The sequence below is a fragment of the Loxodonta africana genome, chromosome 22 (genome assembly GCF_030014295.1).
Source record: "Loxodonta africana isolate mLoxAfr1 chromosome 22, mLoxAfr1.hap2, whole genome shotgun sequence".
NCBI lineage: Eukaryota > Metazoa > Chordata > Mammalia > Proboscidea > Elephantidae > Loxodonta > Loxodonta africana.
In genome coordinates, this window is record NC_087363.1 from 3,483,103 (window position 1) to 3,495,756 (window position 12,654).

At 36.9% G+C, this 12,654-nt stretch overlaps 1 pseudogene; it reads right to left on the reverse strand.

The window, feature by feature from the left end:
* Positions 1-11,488: 11,488 nt before the first annotated feature.
* LOC100666319 (olfactory receptor 4P4-like) lies at positions 11,489-12,453 on the reverse strand (annotated as a pseudogene).
* Between the last annotated feature and the right edge of the window lie 201 nt (positions 12,454-12,654).

The following is a 12,654-nucleotide window of genomic DNA, read 5'->3' on the forward strand; positions in this document are numbered from 1 at the left end:
CACTGATAATTATTTATCCTAAGTAAAAGTGCATTAAGAATCAATAACGTTAACATTGTCAAGTTCCTTTTAGTTGAAAAATTGATATGGTCTTCTTATACTGTTCTGATTTCCTAAATAAATGTGAATATTTTGACTGAGTCAATATCACTGAAAGTCTTGCAATGTAAGACGATAGATGGACAAGGACTGAGAAAATCATAAAGCATGATGCAGTTTTCAATGTTGTTGTCATGTTACTCTGGGCATGAAGAGATGATAAGATAGTCAACATAAATTTATTACAAAATACTTTTTTTCCTAGTTACCTAAACTTTAAAAAAAAGGTAGATTTTTCGAAAACTCATTTGAATTACATCTTACCAATCAAATATGTTTGCCCAGATGGAAACACCACTTTTCTGATGTAAAAAAAGGTCCCTCCAGCACAGCATAAAACAAGTCATGCAGCCTGCTTTGCTCAACCATTTTTCTCCCTTAACTTTTTACAGACTCTACGCACACAAGCTGCAGGATTCCATTACAGAATTTATTCTCTTCATATTACCTTAAATAGAAGAAGCTACTGGAGGAAGTACAGCTAGAATGCTCCTTAGAAGCCAGGATGGTGAGACTTTGTCTCCCTTACTTTGGACATGTGATCAGAAGGGACAAATTCCTGGCCAAGGACATCATGCTTGGTAAAGTAGAGGGTCAACAAAAGGAGGAAGACACTCGGCAAGATGAACTGACACAACAGCCACTACAACGGGCTCAGTCCTACCTGCTGTGTTGACGACGGCACAGGAGGGAGCAGCCTGTGTCCTGTCCTACTCGGGGTCCCTATGAGTCAAACCTGACTCGACGGCATCTGATAACAACATGCTTCCTTTCCAAGTAACCGTCTGGTAAAATCACGGTATTAACACACAGCAGATCTAATTTTCCCTTCCTCTCTGTCATTTAACAGTTGATTCCACAGGAGCTTTCCCTCATTAAACAAAGTTGCTTCCTGGCCAGGAATAAGCCGATTCCAACATGTGTCATACTATATCTTGACTCTCTTTACTGGTTTGCAAAAAAAAATCAGGTAATTGAACTAAATGATCTTAGACCATCTTGAACCAAAGCTTTAAAAATGACCTCAGATCCATTTATCTTGTCCCTTTACCCATTACCATTTTAGTGTGGCCATTTCAAGTCAATGATAAGTCCTGAGTAGCTTTTATGCGTTATGCATCGTGCTAGGTAATAGGAGCACAAAGTTGGATGGGAACCAGTTCCTGCCCCAGAATATTTGTTTATTTATTCAACATGTATTGAATGCCTTCTCTTTACCAGGCATTGAATTAGATTCTTGAAGCAGCAGCCAAAAAAACCCCATTGGCTTCCAGGAGATTCTAACTCAGAGAGACCCTATAGGACAGAGTAGAACTGCCACATATAGTTTCCAAGGAGTGCCTGAGGGATTCAAACTGCCGGCCTTTTGGTTAGCAGCCATAGCACTTAACCACTACACCACCAGGGTTTCCTATTGAAGCACAATAGTGAACAAGTAGCTATAATTGCTAGAATGGCTTATAGTTCAGTGAGGCTTATTCACTTTGGAGATGGTGCTTCTAGGGAGTCACTTGGTGACAAATGCTCCTTCAGTTGTCTTCCTGTTGAGGTGAGGGGTTTTTACTGACCGATACACATTTTTTTCACCTGAGAATTAAAATTACATACTGATAAGACATGTATCATGGGATGAAAGTTGGAGAAAGAAATAGGATTGAATATTTTAGAATCTAGATCTATAGCTCATGAATTTTTCAAGATCTGAAAAATTACTATTCATGAGTCATGGTTAAGAAAACATTTTTTAATAAAAATCCACTCCTTCCATCTAATCATTAAGGAGTTTTTCCTAAGGAGAAAACACATCTCAAAGTGGTGACCAGTCTTTAACTATAGGATACTTTTGTCTACTCTTTCTGCTAGAAAGTTCCTGAAAATGTCCTTGAGAAAATAGTACCAAGACAAAGAAGGGTTAACCACAAGCCAAATTAATAATAATTAAAAAAAATTTAATCAAGCCATCAGTGGCATAGAAACACATCATTTAACTTACCATCTATCTACAGAGTGAGATTCTGTGTAAGGTTGGATAAGATATCTTTTTACATAAGTAGACAGCATATTTATTTAATAAGCATGTACAGTGTGTTTCTCTCCTGTGAAAAAGTATTGTATATTTTCCATCCAGATATTGCACTTAGCGGAATAGAAAAACAATTATTCATTATGAAAAAGATCCTAATATCTTTAGAATAAATGGATTCTTGGAAATATGTTTAAGACATAAAGATTGAAGTGTAGTTTACAGGTTACTTTCAGAGAGTTATGATGAATTTCCTGAATTTGTCTACCTGCTATAAACAATAATGCAAGTTATTATCTTGGCCCTTTAGAATTACAGAGATATAACCAGCAAAGTCACTAGAAATGGGAGGGGTTCACTGGAAATGCTCATGAGAAAGCTTTCTAATGCAATGGAAATGTCCTGTGTCTTGACAAGGACAAGGGTTACATAGAAGTGTGCACTGGTCAAAATGATTGGACTGTTCAGCTTGGGTCTGTGCATTTCGTTGAATGTAAATTATACCTCAATAAAAATATAAATTTAAAATTTGAAAAAGGGGAAGCTGTAATAAAAAGAAGGAATGTTTGCTTATTTCTCAAAAAAAAAAGACTAAGCTGATCTTGTATTCTTGAAAGTAATTGCTTGCTTATTTCAGTTGTTTAGCACTTTTATTTTCTCTCCTTTGAATCCATTAACCCTACTCAAGTTAGATAGATGTTCAGTCCTCCTCTCTTTGAAGAATGTTCTTCATCAGAAACAAATCATTCCTGAAATTAAAAGCTTAGAAGGAAGAAACATACACCACAGTTTTCATGCATTTGAGTAGATTTATAGAAAAATTTGCCATACATATTTTGCCTCTTCATGGTCTTAGAACCATACTGGTATTTTGCTTTTTGATAATTTTATATACATCTTCTCTAAAATATTGATCACTTTCCTACTGGAAAAGTGCTTCAAATTCTGAAATTCTAGAATAAAGCAAAACAGTTAGATTCAGTGCTATGTTGATACCTGCTGAAAGATATGGTGCTGATAATCTAACAGCAAAGTTCACCATATGTAGTTGTTTAGTATAGTCGGAAAGCAAGTTGAAGCATTCCCAAAACAGTAAAATTAGTACTTTTAATGATTCTGAATTTTTTTCATTCAAAGTGTTCTTAGAAAGACTAGATCATTAATACAGCAAAATAATTTAAATGTTCTTTTTAAGAAAAATAACTAGTGCATTTATGAACTGGCTTTAGCTTACCAGCAGCTTAACTCACCAGATTTCTTATAAACTGAGGTTTCACACCTGGGGTAAAATCAGAATAAAAAAAATTAACATAGATATGCAATAATAACTCTCAAATTGCATTGTCTTAAGATATGAGAAAATACCAGTAAACTCTATCTAAAGATGTAGATTTTACAAAAATACTAAATTCAAGATGTTTTGTTTGATTGTTTTTCAGCATACTATTTTCTATTTCTGAGAAAGAAAAGAAGTACCTCTCTGGTATTTACCTTTGCCTCTAGAGAAGACATGTACATATATATCTTTTCTTTTTGATGTCATATTGGTGTTGAAAGTGAATTCTGAGAAAATCTGTTATACAGAGTAACTCTTGATATCTCTCAGGATTTAGAAATTTCCCATCAGTATGCTGATATAGACCATAGCTTAAGCTTGTTCCTAGGAAATATGTATGCCAAAGTCAATTATTTTTTCCCATTGCATCAGCATCTAAGACACTGGGATTAGAGATGGGGCATGGGAACTATAAAGAAAAGTTTTGAGTAGTGCCCACATGTTAGGAGTGAGGCAGAGGCGAGCTGAAAGGGGAAGTACCAGGTAACCCTATGGTCATTGTTAGAAGTGCAGAATGTGAAATATGTATGCCAAAGTCAATTATTTTTTCCCATTGCATCAGCATCTAAGACACTGGGTTTAGAGATGGGGCATGGGAACTATAAAGAAAAGTTTTGAGTAGTGCCCACATGTTAGGAGTGAGGCAGAGGCGAGCTGAAAGGGGAAGTACCAGGTAACCCTATGGTCATTGTTAGAAGTGCAGAATGTGAACCAAGAGTTTAAGATTTTTTTTCTACAAAAGCAAACTTACTGGAGTACTGATGGCACAGTGGTTAAGAGACTGGGCTGTTAACTAAAACGTCAGCAGTTTGAATTCACCAGATGGGTCAGTTCTACTCTGTCCTACAGGTCACTATGAGTCAAAATTGACCGGACAGCAATGGGGTTGGTTGATTGGTTGGCCTGGAAAAGATTCTTTTTTTTTTTTACAACTGTTCTTTCAGGATGCCCATTCGTTCCCATGGGTTATTTTCCTGCATATACAGATAGCTTACAAATTTATCAATATAAAGAAATTAATTTCTAAAAACATAAATTTTTATTAGAGCATCACATATGCGTATTGCAAAAAATCTAGAGATTATAATAAAAAATAAAATGATCTCATTCATTAAAAAAAAAAAAAATTGCTGTCACCTCAACGGAATTGACTTGAAGGCAACTAAGAAGAACAATACCTCTAGATACCAAAATCTGAGTTGAGTATAACCCAGTGGGGAGCGTGTACACAATGGTGGTCAAAACAGACATAGTCTTTGCCCTGAATGAGGCCTGAAGACTAAAGGAGGAGACAGATAACAAACAAGCAAACAAACATAAAATTAGGAACAGTGGATCTAAAATAAAAACCAAACAAAATAAAAAACAACAAGATGCTTTCAATCTTTCCTTATTAATTTGCAAAAGCTTTATACAATAATAAACCTTTGACTCTTTATATTATACGGATATTAGCTTCTGGTTGTTTTGTCAATTTGTCTTCAAGTAACTCCACCGGAAATTGTATTTCCTCATTCCTCTTCTAGCGAAAACAATTTCCCCCTTACATTAGTCCGAAACCTGGAATCATCTGATGAATTTACTTTGTCTTTATTGCCTGAAAAAAAAAAAGCTTGTCATTTTTTTTGTTTGTTTATCATTGAAATTGTTTTAAACATTAAATAAGTGCCTACGAATGGATCTATTTTTATAGATCTAAAAAAAAAAAATTCAGGACATTTTAGACTTTAGATCTTCATGTTCAGACTTGTTTTTATGTATATTTTTTGTTTTGTTTTTCAAATCATGAAAGTTATATTTTAATCTCATAGTTTTAAGACTGTAACTACAGGAAAATGTATAATTCTTGCAGCATATTTCAATTTATCGGCCATATTAATTATAATCTCCCTCACTGTTTTCATCTCTTTTTCTCTTTCTTCTTCAAATTGAGAGAATTTCTCAAGTTTCTAGCATTTGATGGTCAATATTTTCAAATTTATTTTTTAAAAACCATTAGAGTTGATTTTAATTTTTCTGTTTAAGTTTTTCTTTCCTCATGATTTTTCCTAACCAACCCATTTCTGTTCTGACATTTTTTTTTCTAGTTAACATTAGCCTATTTTCCCTAAAAATTTTTGGCTCATTTTTATAGAGGCAACTTCTCACAACCTATTGAAGATAGCAAATGTTTTTTCTACTTGTCCCCACAAGAAATAATATTCACAGTTCTGCTTTCTATCCACGTTTTCCAATAATTTTATTTTTTCCTTTTTCTGCAATATTGTTTCACAGCCCTTTTTTTCTAATTTTTTTTTTTTTTTTTTTGGTGCATTAGGCAAATTTTACAGCTCAAGTTAACTTCTTCAAGAATTTATACACATTGTCTTGTGACATTGGTTGCAATCCCCACAATGTGGCAGCACACTCCCCCTTTCCACACTGGGTTCTCAGTGTCCATGAGACCAGTTCCTGTCCCTTTCTGCCTTCTCATCCTGCTTTTGGACTAATTTTGCTGGAATAAGTGAAAACATCTCTCTAGATCCATGTTCGCCAACTGACAGATTATTTGCATTATTTTCAGTTACAGTCTCTATCCTCCTGGATATCTCCATTGCCATTGAGTCAATTCCAACTCATAGAGACCCTACAGGACAGAGTAGAACTGTCTCCTAGGGATTTCAAAGCTGTAATCTTTATGGAAGCAGGTTGTCACATCTTTCTCCTACGGAGTGACTGGCGAGTTTGAACCACCAACCTTTCAGTTAGCAGATGAAAGTTCAACCACTGTACCACCAGGGCTCCTTCCTCCTTTGTATAGTTGAAGGGTATAGTTGAAATCTATTCTCTGATTTACGGCAGTAACTTAGATGTACTTTCATAGCTCCTTGATCGTGTGACTCTATCTACCTGGTTTTTACAATGAAGCTTTGTTTAACTGAGAAATCTGTCTCCCATTGAACTCTTAAGTCCGAGTGCACTTGCCATATTCTATTCATTTATTTCTCTGTGTTCAGTGTCAGTTCAGATAAAGTATCAATTAGCCTCTTCTGTTGTGAGTCAAAATAAACTTTACAGTGGTGGGTTTTGTTTTGTCTCAAAAATCACCTACTGAAGGTATCCAAATATGTGTTAATACCTAAAATTAATTGAATAACTACTATGTGCCAAATACTGTTCTAATTTGTTACTCACTTGGCACTCAGGCTATATTATGGTTAGGGACTATTATTATCTCCCCTTTATGGGGGAGAAGACTGTAGGACAGGGCTTGAGAAACTTTCCCAGGTTTACATAAGCAGTAAATGTGGGTCTGGGATGAAAACCCAGAAATCTAGTTTCAGATACCACATTCCTAATCACTATGCTTTGCTGCTTTCAGGATACTCTAAACAACAACAACAAAAACATAACAATGTATTAGAGAGTATAGCTGTGCTCCTTAGAGTTTTTTTTTTTTTTTTTTTGTCTGTAGTTTTTACACAAGCAGATTGCTAGGGCTTTTTTTCTACAGAGCAACTGTGGATTTGAACCATCAAATTTGATTAGTAGTTGAGAACAAACTGCACCATCCAGGGATTCTCCAAGGTTCATAACATCCCTATTCACATTCTCCAAAAGGTGGAAACAACTCCAGTGTCCGTCAGCAGTTGAATAGATAAATGGAGTATGGACTGTGCCCCTCAACACTAATGAAGAGTTCACTGAGACAAGCAGAAGACAGGAAAAGAAACTGCACATAGTTGTTAAAAACACAGGGGAAAAATCAGAAGAGTGTGGAGACCTCAAAGCCAAGTCAAAATGTCTTTTGATTAAAAAAATGATCAACTCTAGGAAATCCAGGATTTATCAATGTAGAAGTCTTTGGTGACCTTGATAAGAGAAGCTTAAGTAAAATGATAAAGGTAAAAAAAAAAAAAAAAAAAACTGATGAGAGAGGGCACAATAAAACTGGGAGGAGAGAAATTAGATACAGTGAGTACAGGAAGATAAGAAATCAGAATTTGGGAAAGAAGATGGGAAGGGAAAGCAGGCACAAAAGAGATGTTTGTTTTGTTTTTGATGACATGAATAAGTTTATTTTGTTAAAGAATAAATTTTAAAAGAGGATATAATCGTGATTCTTATACAAGTAAAATAAACACATGTTAAAGATTTTACTTAACTCATTGTTTAATGGGATACCACTAAGATGGAACCCTGGTGGCACAGTGGTTAACAGCTGGTTGCTAACCAAAAGATTGGCAGTTCAACTCCACCAGTAGCTCCTTGGAAACTCATGGGGCACTTCTGTCCTATAGCGTCACTATAAATCATAATCTACTTGATGGCAATGGGTTTGGTTTTTGTTATTAAGGTGTTACCATCGGTAAGAACACAAAATATCACACGTTGAGGCTGGTAAAAAAAAGGCTGAAGGTAATTTACAAGCAGATGCCAAACTGGCAAACCCCATCAATACTCACATTCAATGAACCAGTTTACATCTCCATGGACAGGCATTATTGGCCTTGCTAACATTTTCTACAAGTTGACTTCTACAACTACAAAGTTGTAAAATATCCTGTTGTTGTTGTTAGGTGCCGTTGAGTCGGTTCCAGCTTGTAGCAACCCTATGCACAACAGAACGAAACACTGCCCTGTCCTGAGCCATCCTTACAATCGTTGTTATGCTTGAGCTCATTGTTGCAGCCACTGTGTCAGTCCACCTCGTTGAGGGTCTTCCTCTTTTCCGCTGACCCTGTACTCTGCCAAGCATGATGTCCTTCTCCAGGGACTGATCCCTACTGACAACATGCCCAAAGTATGTAAGACGCAGTCTCACCATCCGTGCTTCTAAGGAGCATTCTGGTTGTACTTCTAAGACAGATTTGCTTGTTCTTTTGGCAGTCCATGGTACATTCAAGATTCTTTGCCAATACCACAATTTAAAGGCGTCAATTCTTCTTTGGTCTTCCTTATTCATTGCCCGGCTTTCACATGCATTGATGTGACTGAAAATACCATGGCTTGGGTCAAGTGCACCTTAGTCCTCAATGTGACATCTTTGCTCTTCAACACTTTAAAGAGGTCCTTTGCAGCAGATTTACTTAATACAATGTGTGTTTTGATTTCCTGACTGCTGCTTCCATGGCTGTTGATTGTTGATCCAGGTAAAATGAAATCCTTGACAACTTTAATTTTATCTCCATTTATCCTAGTCAAAGACAATTAGTGCTGGGTAATTGGAATGGAAAAGCTAGCCAGGATACCCACTAAATTGCAAAGAACACTCTCACCATTTTCCCCTACAGCTCTTATGTTGACATCAATTACCAAAGAGAGAAAAAACTGCTGACGCAGAGGAAGAGGGGTGACTCAGTGAAGTGATGCCCTTGAGAAGATGAGAAAGAATGAGAGCTGGTGCATAAAAGATGGAATTAAAGGAGGGATTCCTTGCTAATGATTGATATTTCCTTTTTTTTTTTTTTGCCACAGATGTTTAAATAATCCCTGTTCAAAACTTTTATTCCATGAGCAAAAATAAAAGAAACATCTGCAGTGTTTTTTTGAAGTTTTATTTTTCAGTAATTTAGGCCTTCTGAGTTGGAGGATAGAGCTTCGGAAAGAGAAGAAAAATTCAAGGGCTTGTAGGTTTTCGTACCAGAGACATTGTTTATCGTACTCCAGAAAGTGACCTTCCACATTTCTGTTGTCATGTTGTTCTCTGACATGTGTCCAGCTCACAACCCACTCAGGCACTTTCTAGATAAATGTCAAGAATTAGATAAAGAACATCCAGGAAAGTATGCTAGGATATTTTCAATAATTTTTAGTATGTAGTGTTTTCAATTTTTTTTTGTTGGGAAGTTTAAACTGAGCTCAAGTACTACTCTATCCTTTTGTTTATACTCTCCAGCCATCTTAGAATCCTTTGACAATATTAACCATCTTTATTTATTGCACCTTCTGTACCAATCGGAAACCCTGATGGCATAATCGTTAAGTGCTATGGCTGCTAACCAAAGGGTCAGCGGTTTGAATCCACCAGGCGTCCTTGGAAACTCTATGGGGCAGTTCTACTCTGTTCTGTAGGGTCGCTATGAGGCGGAATCAACTTGACGGCACTGGGTTTGGTTTTTTTTTTTTTTTTTTGGTTTTCTATACCAATCTGAAAATATATTTTTATGCAAAACTTTTTCTTGTCATAGAGTTTCTTATGGCCTTCGAGTTCCTCTCTAATCCTAAGCAATTACACAGCAACCTGTTTTTGCCCTAGTCCTTTCTGATTTGAGGCAAATTTGATTCTGGTTGACTTGAAATTACCACTGGACAAAAAAAACTTTTAGTTTTTATAAAGTTGTGAAAAACAGACAAAAAAATTTGCAGTGAGTTTAGGTGACATTATTTTCCCACACCAAGAAAAATTGTATTCTACCTGTTTCACAAATATGGTATTTGTGTATGAGAGTTCCCTCTCTTTTTTCCTTCCTCACACCCTCCACTGCTCCAGAGGAAAGTCATTATGAGAATGGTAAATAATAGAAGATTTGGTAATGTCTTAGTTATCTAGTGCTGCTATAACAGAAATACAACAAGTGGATGGCTTTAACAAAAGAAGTTTATTCTCTTACAGTCTAGTAGATTAGCAGTCGGAATTCATGGTGTCAGCTCCTCCTAAAGCCTTTCTCTCTTTGTTGGCTCTGGAGGAAGGTCCTTGTAATCAGTCTTCCCTTGGTCTGGGAGCATCTCAGCTCAGGTACCTCAGGTCCAAAGGACACACTTTTCTCCTGGTGCTGCTTTCTTGGTGGTACGAGGTCCCCAACTCTCTACTTGCTTCCCTTTCCTTTTATCTCTTGAGAGATAAAAGGGGGAACAGATCACAGCCCAAGGAAACTCCCTTTACATTGGATCAGGGATATGGCCTGAGCAAGGTTGTTACATTCCACCCTAATCATCTTTAACCACAGGAAGAGATTATGATGTATAACACATAGGAAAATCACAAAATGGAGGAGAGCCACACATGGCCTAACCAAGTAGACACATATTTCGGGGACACAATTCAATCTATTACAAGTAATAAAAATACCTTATACATATTGAGTACTCACTACGTGACAATTACTGTTGTAATTCCTCACATGTAATCCTCACAAACCTGTGAGTGGTGTACCATTCTTATTACCTCTGTACCATAGATGCTTTGTTGGGACATAGAGTTGCCCCCAACAGAGTTAGGGAACACATTTAGTAAGCTACCAAGTGTGACATTGAACCAAGAGATTCTGGCTCCAGGGTCCATACCCTTTACCAATACAATATATGGTGCTGAAGCCCTGGTGGTGCAGTGGTTAAGAGCTTAGACTGTAACCAAAAGGTTGGCAGTTCTAATCCCCTAGCCGCTCTTTGGACACCCTATGTGGTGGTTCTACTATGTCTTGTAGGGTTGCTATGAGTTGGAATCAACTCAACAGCAGCAGATTTTTTTTTTTTAAGTAGTGCTAGGATTCACCAGAGATGTGCAGTTGATTTGCATATGACCACAGCTAGGAAACAAAGTAAGTTAGAAGAAAAAAACATAGAGAGCATGTTGATGTTAGGCATATAAGAAACTCCAGAATGGCACCAGTTACATGATTATCAGAGAAGGTGAAAATTTTGAGAAGTGTTGTTGTGTGGTATAGATGAGATCTTTTAAAATATTCTCTGAGTGATGCATGTAAAAGATTAGAATTGCTTTTTACATTATTTTTTGATGGCTGGAATTGTCTTCACTAAACATGATGAGCTAACCACAAGAATGAGCTATGTGTGGGCTCTCTTCTGATTTGGGTTGCATACTTCTCTGAGTGGCCTGCTGCTAAACATCTAAATTATTAGTAGAACCAAAGAATCAGTAATGCACAAGATAAGAACATAGAAAACAAAGCACAGCAGAGGGAAAGTCTGTGTAAATCCAAGAAATATTAATTTTTTTTTCATATCTGAGCCTATACATGTCGCTAGATACAAGAGACAAAGACGAGCTTTATGCATTTTAAAGTTCTTAGGGTAGAGAAGATGTATATTCAACAAGCTCTGTGCTGAGAAGCAGGAATGTTTTTCAGTCTATTCCCTCACCTTCCTATAATATGGGAACATAGTTTCTTTATGGCATTCTTCATCTCCATGTCCTTAATGTGTATATCAGAGGGTTGAGCATGGGAGCAATCATAGTATAAAAAAGAGCAAACACTTTGTCTTCTGGAAAAGTAGTTGCTGGTCGAATGTAAATGAAGAGTAAAGGAGCAAAAAAAAAGGACCACCACAGTGATATGGGAACTGCATGTGGAAAGAGCTTTGTTACGATTCTCCTTGGAGTAGGACTTGATTGTGTATAAGATCACAGCATAAGATATCAGCAAGACCACAAATGTCACTAGACCCATCACAATTGGCGATGACCAAAAGGCCAATTCTGCTGGTATCAGTGCAGGCCAGTTTCAGCAAAGGATAGACATCACAGAAGTAGTGATCTATCTCATTGGGGCCACAGTAGGGTAGCAAGATGGCAAGCAGAAACTGACCAAAGGAATGCAGGAAACCCCCAGCACAAGAAGCAGCAACTATGGCATCACACTTCCGTCTGCTCATGATGACGGTGTAGTGCAAGGGCTTGCAGATGGCCACATAGCGATCATAGGCCATCCCTGTGAGAATGAAGACCTCGATCCCCCCAAAGAAGTACATGGTAAAGAGTTGTGTCATGCAGCCATTGTAGGAAATGGTTTTCTTTTCTGCCAGTAAGTCAATGATTAGCTTCGGTGTCACGGTTGAGGTGTAGCAAAGGTCTGAGAGTGAGAGGAAACTCAGGAAGAAATACATGGGCTGGTTGATAAGTTGGCTGCAGGTGATAGAAATCATAATAAGCAGGTTTCCTGCCAAAATTGCAATGTAACAAAGAAAAAATAGAAAAAAAACAGAGAATTTCTACTTCCTTTTGCTGAGAAAGTCCTAAGAGAATAAATTCTGTGATATTATTTCCATTTTCCATGATCCAGAGCAATTTTAGCCACCTGCAATTTAGACAAATTATGAATTCTTATGAGATCTATTTAAATGTGGTGATACACATCATTTCTTGCATGGGGGAGGTTATAATGAAAATGGCTCAAGGATAGAAGAAAATAGAAATTTGATTTTTTATTTAGGAACACTTCTGCAGACCGCCTTGTCCTTTTCTTGAAAACATTAA